Here is a 15,426-nt window from a genome sequence, read left to right as displayed (position 1 = left end):
ATTTAACTGGCCTGCACAGGTTGGCGCCACCACACAGAATGCAGCCCGCCACGTGCGGTGGCCTGCTGGGTAGCCAACAATCCCCTTGGGTCAGTGGAGGCTGGTGGCTCTGATTTCAGTGGGATTGTAAATCCATTCTGGGTTTCAGTCAGAACCAGCCAGAATTCTAAAGGAGCTATCTGAGGTGCTGAACCGACTTGGGGGATAGGGTTCAGCTCCTTGGATAGCTCCTTTAGAGTTCTGGCTGCTTCTGACTGAACCCCAGAATGGATTCACAGCCCCACCACATTAGGGGCCACCAGCCTCCACTGCCTTGGGTTTAGTCTCCAGCAGGCAACAAAGGTCAGGAAGTCTATCAAGCCCCTGGTGAGCAGGGCTACCGGTGGTGGGTTTGGTAGGTCAGCCTAGTTGTGGAGACCTGGGCTTGAAAGTTGGCCCAGTGGTAGGCCCCTAGGAGGCTCCATCCAAATGGAAGAGCACTGAGCATTTAGGGCACAACCCTATGCATGTTTAGACAGAAAATCCTACAGTCCTCAGCATTCCACAGCCAACACTCATGTCTAAACATGCATAGGATTGCACCCTAAATTATGCTGTAACCACTTTGAGCTACTCAAAGTGCAGCTACTCAAAGTGCACTACTCAAAGTGCATAAGTTCCTTATGCTGCATGCTCTGGTAACTTTTCTACATCTGTATACAGTTAAAGAATAAAAGCAGACACTAAGTGTTCAAGTCGTGTGTGTGTGTGTGTGTGTGTGTGTACAAAGCTTTGTTTCAGCCTCAGTATTTCTCCATCAAATACTTCCTTTCACTTCAGCTTTGTCCTTTGCATTCGCTGGAGTCTGCTAGCTCTCTGAGGAGAAGGCAGTATTACGTTTGTGTACACCTCACACTTTATTGGCACCAAACAAATGTTTTTGTGTGGGGGGTTTTCCTGGCAAGACTCCTGCAATTTTGATGGAACCTACAGGTCTAGAGACAGTCTACCTCTGAATACCAGCACTGGATACAACCGTTGGAGAAGGCTGTTTTGATTGTAAGCTTCCCAAAGGCCTGTGTCTGGCCACCATTAGAACTGTAGACAAGATGGACTTTGGCCTGATCCAGCAGTATTCATCTTAGGTCAGGGGTCAGCAACACAGTGCCTGCATATGCCAGTGTGCCCCTCAGATCTCCCTTGGCGCCTGCTGAAGCATCCAAGCAGAAAGAAAGAGAGAAGCTGCCAGAGAAAGCAACCAGAGAGAGAGGGAAAAGCAGCCACGGGGGGGGGGGGGGGAGAGGATGGACAAACACACAGGGTGCATGTACACACACCTTCACACATGGAAGAAGGAGGCACTCCCAACATTTTTGTGATTGGCCAGCCCCCACCACACAGCAGCCAATTTGTAGTGGTGCCCAGGGCAATTTTTCAAAATTCCAAATGTGCCTATGGGCCCAAAAAATGGGGACTCCTGTTCGGTTCTGATGAAAAAACAAATACATTCTCATTGAAATAAAGAAAAACATTGCCACTGATTATTTTTTAATACATTCTATATTTCCATCCTCTGTGATTAGACCAGTGGTACATACATTCAGTTCTGAAATGCAAACGAGTGCTTTCAGTTGTAATTTAAAAAAAAACACCTGCACGGTCTAAATACCCCTATGCAAAGTACAGCGATTTCAATCTGCTGATTTTATTCTTCAGGCATTCAGTTGAGATTCCCCCCCCCCTCATTCAAATTAGCTCTTCATATTCTAGTCTCATTTTATTTAATCTTCCCCTTTCAATTAAATTGAATTGTCTGTGATCTTCTTAACTTTCTTTGCTTCTCTGAATTGTAAATTCAGAGTGAGGACTAATTTTGGCCCTTTATTTTAATACTCTGTTTTGTTTTGCAGATACATTCTTTTACAAATCCTACTTTCAAGAGGATACTTCAGATACAGATTCTGATCTTATGAGGTCAATGAAGATATTTGGTCTGGAAGACTTTTGCTTAGTTCTCATTTGAATTTAATTCTCATCACACACCACTGTACCTAATTTCAAGAAATACTGCTTTTTTCAATGTGGAAATCTGTTCTCTGCTTACCGGATTAAGTCGAATTAGCACATGGAAGATATGCCAATACATGTGCAATGAAACATTCAAATCCCTTATGTGTGTTCACAACAGTGAGTCCATGCTGTGCTAATAAAAAATTAATTAAAAAAAGATTTTGCAAAAGGTCCCAAAATGTCCCTCACCTGACACAGCAAAACTGGATTTTTATTTTTATCTTCTGCACATCTCGTGCCCTTGTTACATGATCTTCACACAGAAATATTTTTGTACTCCTAATTCTTTTTTTTAACAAGTTTAAATTCAGCAGAGGCAACCACCCCCAGGAAGAAATCTCAGAGCAAAAGTCCTCCTCTTAAAAGAAGCTCAGAATGTGTGTCTATCAGTTAATTTGAATGAAATATCTAAGCACATAGTCCTATTTCCCATATCAAACATCGAAATCATCATCTTCATCATCACAACTTCAAAATCAGGCACCTCTAATATATAGGGTACAGTGCAGGTGATATGGATTTTCATTGAAAGCTCAGACTATGTATATGTGACGTGAGATACTGATCACCAACAGTGCTAGGTCCTGAACAAAACACAGAAGTGAGTTAGTGCTCAGAACTAAGACAAGCTTGCATTCAAAAATGCAAGATTTGGGAGGAAGAGGAAGTATGAGTCCCCTGTGTTTCCTCTTCTTTCTCAGTCTTTATAATAGCAGGAGGAAGACTCATGTTTTCCCCCACGCAGTAAAGGCCAAACTTGATAAGAAACCATTCATGCAATTAGCAATTGTGTTATTGTTTTTTTTAAAGTAAATAACACATGTGGGACTCTGATCCAGTTCAGAACCTTCCGGGGGGGAGGGGGAGGGCAGGGGGGGTAGCTTCTGGCCTTCTCGATGTTTGGGCCTACAACTCCCATCAGTCCTCACCATTGGCTGTGCTGGCTCAGACTGATGGGAGTTGTAGGCCAAAACATCTGGAAGGTCACAAGTTGCCCATGCCTGGATTAGGGGCTTTAACCCTTTGTCACTCACTGTGGCCCCCTATGCCTGCTATTTGTATTAGGGAGGAACATTTACATTGTGCGAATGGGAGGTTTTTTCCACAACAATAGCAGGCATGGAGAAGGGGTGATTTGGACTGCAGAGGAGGGGAAAGAATTAAACCCCTTCCCCCCTCCCTGGACCAGGAGCCCTGCACCTGCCCTTTACTTTTTTATAAGTGTCTTGTCTTATTTGACCCTGGTATGTAAATAAGGAGCACATCCCTCTCATCAAGGGAAAAGATGAGCACGTGCAGATTCAGACATTACAAAGAAGCATGAAGTGACTCACGCTTCCTCTTCCCACCACATCTCATGATGTCCAAAGCCACCCCAAGGTGAAGATGTCTATGACCATGTTAACAGCAGAAGCCAGGGCTTGATAGAAGAGTAGCAGTCTTGATCTAGAGGGGAGCTCACATAGCAGAAACATACAGTAGTTGAGACTGTGATGGCCCAGGAAAAGCTTTGGGAGAAAAGCAGGTTTTAAGGCAGGATCTGAAAGACAAAGTGTAGGTGGTTGCTTGACAAATAGAGAAAAGGAGTCTGTGCCAGGCATAAGGATTAAAACAGCAGAAAGCACAAAGCTTGCAACCTAATTTGCTCACTAGACAGAAGTTAAGTCAGGTCAGATTTATTTACGTACCTCTTCTCTGCCATTCCAGCACTCAAAGAAATGGGTGGACAAAACACTGTGTCATGGGCCAGGCCCAAGAGCCCTCAGAGACGGGTTTATAGCAGTAGTGGCTCTGAGGAAAAGTCAGGACCGGTTCCGGAGCTTCATAGGTAGGGCCCTCCACCTTGGATCCCACACTGTCCTCTCGATCCTGTGAAGAGCCGCTGCCCTCAGACTCCTCCAGAGAGCAGGGAGGTTCTGGGGAGCATTCCCCAACCAGCACCTCACTCTCCAGAACCTCACTACCCAGAAGAATCCAGGAGCTGGGTGGAAGGACACTGGCGCTTTACAAAAACCTGTTGCAGCACTTAAGGAGGTAGAGATTCCAGAAGGACTCTCCTGGCCTGGCTAGAAACCCCACCAGTTGGTCTAAGCCAGGGCTGGGACAGTCTGTCAGAACTCTAGCTGCAAGATTGCTCTCTGTGATCCTGAAGTCACACCAAGTCTTGGGCTGGAACCTGCAGTGCTGGCCTTGGTGCTAAGTCTGCTCTTGTTCCAGTTGCCTGTCTCACGGCCTGCTTCTTCGCCTGAGCCATCGCCCAAAGCAAATGACAGAATCCCAGATGGAACAAGCCCAGTAGACGACTAAGTTCCCTTTCAAAATCCCACCCACCAACTTCAGCTCCCCTGCCTCTTACCTAAGAACGCACAGTGTTTCCTCCCCACAAATCATATTAGCTTGGTCCCGTTTGGGTACTTCCAGGTGAAGAGCAGCTAGCGCTACCAATCAAAAGGTGCTGTGCGGCTATTCCATCTTTTCTTCCTCCAGGACTTTTTTTTTCTGGTAAGGAAGGAGACAGAAGAAGCAATGGGAAAACATGGGAGGGCTACAAATGGAAGGCCGTGACATCTGGATCCCCCTTAAAATTCCATGAAGAAGCACAACCACACAACAAAAGCCTGGTCAGGAAGCACCGCCTAGTGTTCCATCATCCAAACTTGTCTCACCCACACTAACCCTAACTTCTAGCCTATCTTCTCAACTGATTCTGGGTACAGACCGATCCATTCTCTCTCACTCACTGCCCCCACCATTTCCCAGTAACGGCCACATGAGACTATAGGGAGCAGCATTTGCAGCCTTCCACCTTAATCCCAAAGCTAGAGGTTGGCCCCATGCTCTAGGTAGAATAAAAGCCTATTTCCTTTTAATTGGCATCTCTCTAGAATGGGCATATGCTTTGCGGATAAAAGTCTCAGAACAGAGGCAGTTGGCAATGCTGCTCTTTACTCTGCCAACACAGCTGGTGGGACAAATTAGCACAGCCAACAATTAACAAGACACTTTTTCTTACGGACTGAATCATAAATATAGTCTTAAGAAGCTAGCCTAGCCAGAGGATAAATTTCTACAAGAGGGTGAAAATGATGGCCATATGTGTTTAAATGGCTGAATCTTTAACAAGGATTTTCTTTCTCCCGTTAAATTTAACAATCACTATTTTTATTGTTGTTATTACAGCTTTCAGCCAGATGTAGTGTTTCACTGAAGGATACAATTGAAGTATTCTTCTTTTTTATCCTTTGCAGATTTAATTCACATGTTCACATGTGTAAAAAGAGCAGTAACCCAGAGGCCTTCGCCCTAAATCTATTAGATCGTGCTGTGCCAAAAATTTCTCCCACATATTTTTGATCATTCTCATTCAATTTGATAGAAAAGAAATTGCTTTCAAAAAGACATTTGAAGGAGAAGAAATTTCAGAGGAATTCTCATGGCTTGGGTTCAGGGTTCTTGTGCCTACCTTACTATTGAAGTGGCTGAGGAGTTTGTGCAAATGTCCTGTATTTCATTGTACAATCACCTCTCTGGCAGCCTGTAACATCCTTGGCTTCCCACAATTCCTGCCCAGGGCATGAGGTAAGTCCTCCCATAGGGTTCTTTCAGATCAGGAAATGCAGGCAGCCTAGGAGGCTGCAGAGCAATAGAGAGGTGAATTATAGAAAAAAACACACACAAGCAGTACCATCAGCCACCTCAGTTTTAAGTAAGGTCAAAAACACCATCAAAATAAATTCAAAATAAATTAAAGAACACCCTGAGAATGAAGTAGAAAAATGGAAGCCTCTTTCATGGGGGAAGAAAACTGTCAGGAAATTGGAGTCAGATTTTGATTCAAAATCTACCTCTTCCCTGGAGCTGAACAGAACACTGCCCCCTTCCCTCTACCTGCTACAGGCCTTGCAAGAACGGAGTCATATTATCAGCAGCTGCATTAAAGGGAAGGTGTATCCACAATCACTCCTCAAATATTTAACATTTGGAAGACCCTGGGGAAGGTGCTGAACTCTGAAGAATAACAACTAGAACTGAGACAAAATTTCTCAGAAGACATTTTTCTCGGAAAAAACTTGACATTTTTCTTTTCTTACTGCCCTAGAAATAAAATGTAGCTTTGAAGAATTTTCTCCACATTTTCTTCACTGTTATTTTTTGTGGTGGCTGCATTCCCTCCCCCCACCCCACCATGCCCTAGAATGACGCTAGGAAAGGGGTACTGTGGACGATGCAAAATGGGCTGATGCCACCCCCATTTGCAGTGGCAGTGCACAAAACAAAAACCCTTCAGGGGAAAAATAATAAAGAAGCCATGCTACAACCATTGTCAATGGTGAGCTCTACCTGTGAAAAATTGTTAGAGAATTTCTCCTCCGCTGGAAACATTCAGTAAAACTGCCCCCCCCCCACATTTCTGTGTCCATAAATAGGGTGAAGAATTTTGCCATTTGCGCACAGCTCTACTATCAGACGTTTGAAGAAGAGTGTGATCTACAATCTATTCTACATAGTGAACTCAATCCAGAAATGTGTTTGCTTCTGCCACCCCTAAGTATCTCCCTGCCAGCCAGATATCTGGTGTGATCATCTTTAATAACACCAATCGCTTGTTTTGGGAGAGGGAGAACTAGATTCAGTCTTCTACCAGTATCTCTCTTGCTCACACACGCACACACCCCTCGGCGCTGCGATCAGCTGTCTGACTGGGGCTGGATGCATAGCTCCCAGTCCAGCAAAAGTAGTCATACATGCAGCTTGTGCAGCTGAATATAGCCACCCACCAGAGTATGCACAAGAGGCAGTCAGTTTTATTTATGTGTTTATATTGCCCTCGCGAATTGAATGCACGTGTATTTAAGGGGAAATTCAAACATTACAACCTTCTCTCTTGCTCGCTCAAAATACTCCATTAAATATTCTTAAATTATCACTTGACTCAACAGGCTAATTAAAAGGCAGTTCATGGACTTTTACTTTAAAAGCCCTTCAGTCTTGCAGCTCTCAAAGTGGAAGGTGCTTCTCCCTAAGAAGGTGTGGACAGTTGCTGGGGATGGGGGTGCAAGTTCTTGCCTGGCCTGAGAAGAGATTCTCCATAAGCAGGCTTTGCCATCCATTCAAGGGTGAGACTTGAGCATTGCTTTTTCTCTTTGAACTAAGGAATGGACCACATTGTTATACCTGCAGGGAAGATACTACAGGGTATATGCTAATGAGGTAAAAGTTAAAACATCTCTTACTTCGTACCAGATTGAATTTCACTTTATACTAGAAGCACTTGGGAGTGTATACATCGCAATTGCCAAGTATTCCATAACTGTGCTACTGTATTTCATAGCTTGCATCCATCAAAATAATTGCAGAGTTGCATCTTCCAGTCACACAGCGTCACAGGGTGAGTAGCTACAGCTAGGTAGTTTTAGACCCTGGACTTGATGATCTTATAGAGGGAGCCCTTTAGATGGCCATGTGTATTACTCCAGTTGTAAAGCACACTTCTAACATTTCCTTCTCCTGCCTTAGTTCAGCATGCTACTCCCATAGTGCCTAACCAGATACCACAAGTGGGACACAAGGCCAACAGCACCCTCTCATTTGTGTTCCACAGCAACTGGTACTCAGAGGTAATATATAGCCATCCTAACTAGGAGCCACTGATAATCTTATCCTCTATGAATTGGTCTAATCCCTTTTTTAAGTTGTCCAAGTTAGTGGCCATCACTGCATCCTGTGGTAGAGAATTCTCCAGCTAGATCTCAGAATTTGTTGTTGTTCAGTCGTTCAGTCGTGTCCCACTCTTCGTGACCCCAGAATTATTACCTCTTAATTGATTAACTTGTGCAATTCTTCCAGAGATCAACAAGCATTACAACATGAAATGTCCCTAAAATAAATATTTCCATGTTATCCACTAGATGGTGCTCAAGTCGACTGTTCTTTGCAGCAGCAATCTTCAAAAGCGGGTTCTTTGCTATCGATTTTCCTTGTAGTGAAAAGTGTTAGATGTGTGTCTGTCATCGTAATTGTTATAATCATAGTGTCAGCTATGGAAATGTCATTTCCAAGAAAGCTGATTAAGGAGAATTTGAACTGAAACAAGAATTCAAAGCACGATTAACACTCAATCAATTTCACAAAATTGTTCAGTGCACTGCTCACTCTTATTTCTGCTCCACTTCGGAGCTCCACAGTAGAGTTCATACAGGGATTGCCAAGTGTATTCATTTGCTGTTTGATGTTGCAGCCAAAATTTCATGAGGTGAAGGGAGCAACTGTGGGAGCAACACTAAAGGGTTAAACACCACCTCATTATGTTCCCTAGCAACCACTCCTATGCCACAAATTACCTCCTCCTGAACTAGTATTGCCTAGAGGGGAAAGGGGGCATTAAGGGGGCAATTCTAGGCATGCTGAGGCAGAAAAAAGTCCTGCAATTCCCAGCATTCCCCAGCCAATGATGCTGGCTGGGGAATGCTGGGAGTTTTAGGACTTTTTCCTGTCTAAACATGCCTAGAATTGCCCCCTTAAGTCTAAACTGTCTAAACATCCATAGGATTGCATCCTTAGTTCAGTTACACGCACTGATGTGTTGTTGTTGTTCAGTCGTTCAGTCATGTCCGACTCTTCGTGACCCCATGGACCATAGCACGCCAGGCCGTCCTGTCCTCCGCTCTCTCCCGGAGCGTGCTCAAGTTCATAGACTTGAATACTGTGATGTTAAATAGTTTGCCTTGGATTCGTACTGAGATCATTCTATTGTTTTTGAGATTGTACCCCAGGACTGCTTTTCCCACCCTTTTATTGACTATGAGTGCTACTCCATTCCTTCTAAGGGATTCTTGCCCACAGTAGTAGATATAATGGTCACCTGAACTAAATTTGCCCATGCCTGTCCATTTTAGTTCACTGATTCCCAAGATGTCGATGTTCAATCTTGCCATCTCATGTTTGACCACGTCCAGCTTACCTTGATTCATTGATCTGACATTCCAGGTTCCGTGTATTTAATCTCCAGTATTATTTAGCAGATAGTCTTGTATCCTGTCTGCTCCTCTTCTTCCTGCTCATATGTTCGTATCTATTTTGTATCTCTAATGCCCATTTCACACAAGACAAAAATCCAGCTAAGAATTGCATGAATGCCACATGTCGTTCATTAGACTTGCTGAACAGTGATGCTTTTATTCCACTATGTGTACATTCACCAGGAAACTGGTACGAATTGTCAATTTCTTCCAGATACAACCAGCTCAGCAGAGATATATGCACTTGTCACATGTGATGAACTGAAGGCAGAGATCAGGCGATCGCATACTCAGAAGTGACTTTTATTCACTCCCTTGCACTGAAATGGGAATAACATCCCTTTAACACCAATGGTCAGTAGTAGAAGTCCAGCCAAGTTTTCCAAAGATGGTCTTCATATATTCAGCAAGGGAAATGAAATGTCCAAATCTGGAATATCTCTGCTTCTTTCAGATCAAGGTACTGCAGTTTGGGAGGACAGCAAGCCCAAGTCTCGCCCTTCACAAAAGGATCCAGAAAGTGCTGCGACTCTTCCTTCATCTAAATGAATGAAGATCTATCAGACTGCATTGCCCTTAAGAGGCTGATCTAAAAAGGGGGAAGACTGACATTCTGCTGAAATGCCAGGCCTGATTCCCAAAGTGCACACATTTCCCCTGCATACTCAGAGCTCCTGTGCTTGACCCCTCTAGAGATCTGATAAGATAATTGCCCCCAGTGGCATGGCTGCAGGCTGATCAGTGTCATGCAAGAGCTTTGGGGAAAGAACTGTTCTGTGTAGGGGCACAGTGGCACAGTGGCTGCCATGCTCCCACTCAAGCTATTTGCTCTCCTGCTCCTTCACGTGTGTGTGTGTGTGTGTGTGTGTGTGTGGTTGCACTGATGGTATCAAAGAAAAGAGAGCAAGACCCAGAAAGGAATGAAAGTGGAAGATATGACAAAGGGGGTGGGGAGGAAACTGGAAGGGTGGAAATATGCCCAGGAGGCTGGTTTAAGAAGTGATAAAATGATCACTCGGTGGCAGACCTGACATTGTCTCAACAGATTGTGCTCGCCTGAGGCATCCATTGTCCACACTGTCCACAGGGCAACAAGCCATGGTATGTTCTTTGCTTGCCAGCCAGCAGGCTGCCCTTCAGCCCTTGTCCCCAGCCGATCTGGCTGAATGCCTGGATTCCTCCCAAGATTAGAAAGTTATTCTAGGGTGACAGCCAAAAAAAGAGAAAAAGGGCAGCCATGATCCACTGCTCATTGGCTTCTGTGGAACTGGCTCCATCCCAAGTCCCCAAGCAGACAAAATGTAATGTGAGAGTTAAAGAAACAGTTTTTATTTTCCCCACCCCACCCCTTATGTTTGCGTATACTTCCAAATTGCGGTTATTTGCATGTTTTTGCGGTAGGGAAATGATGCTGCATTTGCTGGAATAAACTACTGATTCACCCATGAGTTTCATTTAAAAAGTGGTTCCATGGCTCAGACCTACTTGAAAACCACATCTCTTTAGCAGAATTATGGCTGTGTGTTTGTGTGTGGCCACTGATGACCTGGTAGCTAGGGAAGATCACTGGCTATATATTCAGAAACAGAGTATGCAGATACAGAGAAAAACAGTTCCGCTAATGTAGGTTGTGCAGACATTTAAACCTCAAGGCCTGAGGACTGGACTACATGCTACATGCCAGCTTTCTCCAACCTGGTGCCCTCCAGGTGTTTGGACTACAATTCCCAGCATGCCCCAACCAACAATCTGTTGTAGTCCAACAGATCTGGAGGGCACCAACTTGGGAAGGCTTCTATATACAGATGCTTGTAATGGTAGTTCGATAGTCTTCTTCAAGGAAGAAAAGATGTTTCAGGAGGTGGAAACTGGGAATAAAGAAGTGGCGGGGTGGGGTGGGGTGGGGCAGAGGGAGGATGGCTTAATCCTTTCCTCCCCAGCTGTGGTGTAGTGTTAATTTTGAAGCACAGGGGCTTATCATGATAGTCCCCATAGGGGCACCCCTAAGGAGAGTCCAAAAATTCAGGCAGCTGCCTTGCCCTGTCGACACACCACTTCTAGCAGTTTTCATCTCCACCAAGAGGAGGTCTTTTATAAAGCTAATGGGTCTTAATTGCCCATTCAAGAGCAAGTCACTGCAAAATACTTTGCATTACAACAGGGAGCAATATAATACAGTGGGAAAATTCATTCCCTCCCCACCCCCCATTGCAGCTAAGCTCAGAAGGAACAGAGAAGTCTGAGCGGGATGGCAGATGACATCAGCGCCTCTGCCAATAAAAAGAGGGTTGGCGCTGCATCTCCGCATCCCCTGGCTCCACTACACCACTCCTTGCCAGCCATGCCCCCCTCCAAACTGCCCTTCCCTCAGATCTACCTTCTGCCCATCCCTGCTAGAACAATTAAGAAGCACTTGGATACTTAGCACTTATTTCTTTATCTAATTATTTTTAATTTTATTTTTTCTAAAATTATATAATGAATTAAATAGCATATGAAGATGCATTTAGGCTTTTTCATACTGTCTTCAATTGTCCCCTGCCTATACCACCACCACGCAATTTTCTGGATACAAGCCTAGGCCACCCTCGCAGTGCCAGCTAGTTTTTCAGTCATTAACTACCCTTTTTACTTCTACCAACATCTACCTTTTGTGCTACAGTTCTCCAAATGCCCTGTGGTCCAGCAACTCCAACAGCAATGCATGCTGGGACTCCATCCCAGAATGCCTCAGGAAACTAGAGTGAGACTGCGGTACCAGTCAAACACTTGCTGTTATGGCACAACTCCTCGTTTTCTTGTTTTAAACCAGCCGATGCCAACTGCTGGTAATCAGAAGAACCCGTCTTCACTGGCTGCCTGATGATTATATTCATAAGATCTTCCTTTGTTCACAGTAGGGGTTAAACACAATCTTCTTGGCTGAAGTATAACATTGGCTCTCACTGCCCTGCGTTGGCAATCCTAGCAATGCATTTGGGGGCTAATGGAACAGAGCTGCAAGGGGCCAAGTTAGCTACGTAGGTTTTCAATACATCAGCTTTCTCCTTGTCTATCTAGGGTAAATTCTATTATCTCCTTTTATACCCTTTGGCATTACTAGGGCTATAAGTGGCTGGCTATTGATAGCATGCAGAGAAGCTATAAAAAAACCTCCACACCCTCCCATAAGAAGAGACCACATTTTTGTAGCTGTAAAATGTGCTTGCTAATAGAAAATTAAAGTCTGTGTCGGACTCCTGTCTCAGAGCAGAAACCGGTGCTATCTTGTCCCAGCATGCTGATGGCAGAATAATCCGCCTGTCATTATTTCATCTCTGTGGGTTTCTTCTAACTGGATTTCTCATATAATCAGCTCTGTGGCGGAGAAGCCCCCCATTTTCTGCTTCTAAAATGCTATCGGCTTTGGGCCTGGTCCACACAGGATGAGGCGCAAGAACAAACTCTACCATTTCACATTGCAGGCAGGGGATCACATTTTGAATGCTCCCTGATGTAACGCTCCCGGGGTAGTGAGGAAAAGCTAGCACATCAGGGAGAAAGATTCTATCCTAGTTCACTCCTTAGTGTGCTCCTTTTCTACTTGCAGGGAGGTTTTTCCAGAGGGAGGCATTCAAAATGTAATCTCCCTCCTGAAGTTTGAAATCATCCATTTGATTCTACCACTTCATTCTACCACTTCATTATGTTGCATGTATCGACCTATCCTTAATTACAAGTGATGAAGAATGGACTACGACTTCCTTAGTAATTTCTCAAGGTGCCTTCCATTTTTAATTTTTTTAATTTTACATTCGAGTGCTGACACCACCCTGAGGTGAGTGCACTGCTTGTTCACAAGTACAACCAATCCTCCAGTACTTTGCAGTGTGTCACTTTAAAATACTGTCAAACGATACCTGTTTGACACTGTTCTTTCTTCCTTGTAACTGAGAGCAGTTTTACACATCACACAGAATGAGGTGGCAGAACATTATTCTGGATGCACCACCTCCAGTCTGCAGGTCGTATTTTTAAATACTGCTCCACAACAAAATTTAGAAAACTTTCACACTTCGTTTTTGTCTCTTCCTTTAAACAGGAGTGCTTCCAGACAAGGCTTTTACTGCTTCACCGCCCTGTCTCATTCCCAGAATTTTACAGGGGTCCAGAGGATAATGTCTTCCACTCAGAACCCTCCCATTTTTTCCCACTGCTTCTTTCATCTTACTATGGAAAACCCATTAAGAACAAAAAGATAGAATAGCTACACAATGCTTTCTGAATGTTAGCACTAGAATCCCGTCTGGAAACACCCTATATGAGGAAACTTGCTGCAGGCCTGTGTTACGAGCCCTGTGAAGGAGCAGCATATAACCTCATAAATAAATCATTTCCATTGCCAACACATTTGTGGGGCTGTCCAACAAATGCAGTTTCCTTGCCTGTTCCCTTCAGCTTTCAGCCATTTGTGTATTTAGATGTTTAACCAAAAAAAGCAGACGAATGCCAACAAACTCCAGATGCCAACAAATTCAATAGTCAAGTTTCAGCACACAACAGAAGACCCAAGGGCTATCCAATCTACCATTTTGTTTCCCAGCCCAATGCTTCTTGGAGTCCTTCCAGATGGAGGGCTCTTAGTACTAACCGTCAGCTATTCTGTCTTTTCTTCCTTAAGGTATTTTTCCAGTAAGAAAAAAGAGAAAAGCAGTGGGAAAACATGGGGGGGGGGGCTAGAAATGGAAGATGTTGTCATCTGGACACATACACACCAGTAACACTCTGTGAATGAGGCAGGGCAATGGTGCAATAAAAGCCTTGTCTAGAAGAACCCCCTGCAAACAGGGCAATCAGGTAATCCCCTTCCCGCATTGTTGCCTCCAACAACTGGTATTTCATGATTTCATGGTATTTCTATCACAGAACCCAGCAGCAGTTCCATTTTGCTCTGTTTCATGAATTTGTCCAAGCCCCTTTCAAAGCCCTCTCAGGGCCAACTTAGACATTACTATCTGTGTCTAGCAGCTACATCTTCCTTTCATTTTTAATCTAGAGTAGGCACAGGGCCCCCAATCTGTACTGAGACCCTAGTGGGGGTGGGGGTAATGGGGGGCTTAAGATCCAGATTAGCCGTCCCGCACCTACTCTAAATTAAAAATGGGGTGGAGGGGGACATAGCTGCCAGACATAGGTTTAAAGTAATGCCTGTTTTGACCCTAAGCCAGAAGCCATCATCCCCAGTCTTGTGGCAGCCAGTTCCAAAAGTGAATCATGCCTGGTGTGAAGCAGTACTTCCTTTCTTACATGCAATCATCCTACTGAAGCCTGAACAGTACTCTGAAGCGCAATCCTATGCATCTTTAGACAGGAAAAAAGGTCCTCCTGGGGAATGCTGGGAATGGTAGGCCTTTTTTCTGTCTAACCATGCATAGGATTGTGCCCTTATGGACCTACGCAATCGAAGGGGTGTAAGACCATCGCGGTGCGCGCAACCGAACCACCAGCTCCACCCATGTCTCTTCGGCATTCAGCTCCGGAGGGAGGGAGAGGTGGCCAGGCGCTGCCTGGTGCCGAATGAAGATTAGGCAACTACAAAAGCCACAACCTACCACGTGCATGAAGCGCCTGGCCTGGATAAGGAAAGAGGAGGCAGGTCGATAGCACACATGGAGTGAGGCGGGGAAAGCAGGGAGGCGGGCCGGCGGGCAGGGACGACGAGGAGGAGGAGCCCGGCGCTTTTATTCCACCGCGCTCCCAAGCACCGAAAAAACACTCTCCTTTCTCCTCTCACTGCCCTGGCCCCCGAGGAGCGGTGAGTAAACAGCCCAAGGTGGCGGCCTGGCTGGGGTCTAGGGAGCGCCTGCCACGGCCCGGCTCGGATGTGGCGGTGCTTCGCCGCGGCTGCGGGGCCCGGGGCTGCATGCCACTTCCTGGCCGCGCACGAGAGGAGGAAACCGGAGTCGGGGGCGGGGGGACGCGGAGCTCGACCGCCGCCTGGAAAGGGGAGGGGGCCTGAGCTCCCGGGTCGCGCAGCGGCGGTCTCAGAGGACGGAGCCGCTGGGAAGGGCCCGATCCAGGAGCAGACGCTCTCGCCTCTGCTCCTGCAACGAGAGGCAGTTGCCTTCCTTGGATCTCTCTCCTGTCTCTCTCTAGGTTGTGGGAGGCAGGCCTTAAAGCAGGGCCTCCCCTAATTCTCCTCCTCCCCCCGACAGCATTCCCAACCCACGATCCCCCTTGAAGCACGCTTTGAGGAGAAGGAGCGTGTGCCCGATCCGGCTCCCATGACAAATGTCGCATCCTTCTGGGAATCCTTGCAACGTTTGCTCGCCTCTTTTTCGCCCCAGTGCCTCGAAATGTGTGTTGATTGTTATATTGT

The 15,426-nt window shown here is 45.5% G+C and overlaps 1 protein-coding gene and 1 long non-coding RNA gene across 5 annotated transcripts in view; one reads left to right on the top strand and one right to left on the bottom strand.

Annotated features, from left to right (window-relative positions):
- Nucleotides 1-1,512: 1,512 nt before the first annotated feature.
- On the bottom strand, nt 1,513-15,200 carry LOC146358339 (uncharacterized). Of its 2 annotated transcripts, none has more exons than XR_014784097.1 (3): nt 14,505-14,643; nt 4,406-4,548; nt 1,513-3,589 (listed from the first exon to the last, which is right to left on the bottom strand). It is a non-coding gene; the product is annotated as an uncharacterized LOC146358339 (long non-coding RNA). The 2 variants fall into 2 exon arrangements; XR_014784096.1 differs by lacking the exon at nt 14,505-14,643 and adding an exon at nt 14,660-15,200 and having other exon boundaries at nt 1,515-3,589.
- STEAP3 (STEAP3 metalloreductase) overlaps nt 14,758-15,426 on the top strand; it is a 42,716-nt gene continuing 42,047 nt past the window's right edge. For all 3 annotated transcript variants that reach the window (XM_084808139.1, XM_084808147.1, XM_084808155.1), the window contains exon 1: nt 14,758-14,862. The gene's annotated coding sequence lies outside the window, so the exon portion shown is untranslated. The remainder of the gene's footprint in view (nt 14,863-15,426) is intronic.

Source organism: Heloderma suspectum, chromosome 1 (assembly GCF_057233095.1).
Source record: "Heloderma suspectum isolate Gila_16-S chromosome 1, 16-S_ref, whole genome shotgun sequence".
NCBI classification, from domain to species: domain Eukaryota; kingdom Metazoa; phylum Chordata; class Lepidosauria; order Squamata; family Helodermatidae; genus Heloderma; species Heloderma suspectum.
This window is presented reverse-complemented; position numbering and strand designations above follow the sequence as displayed.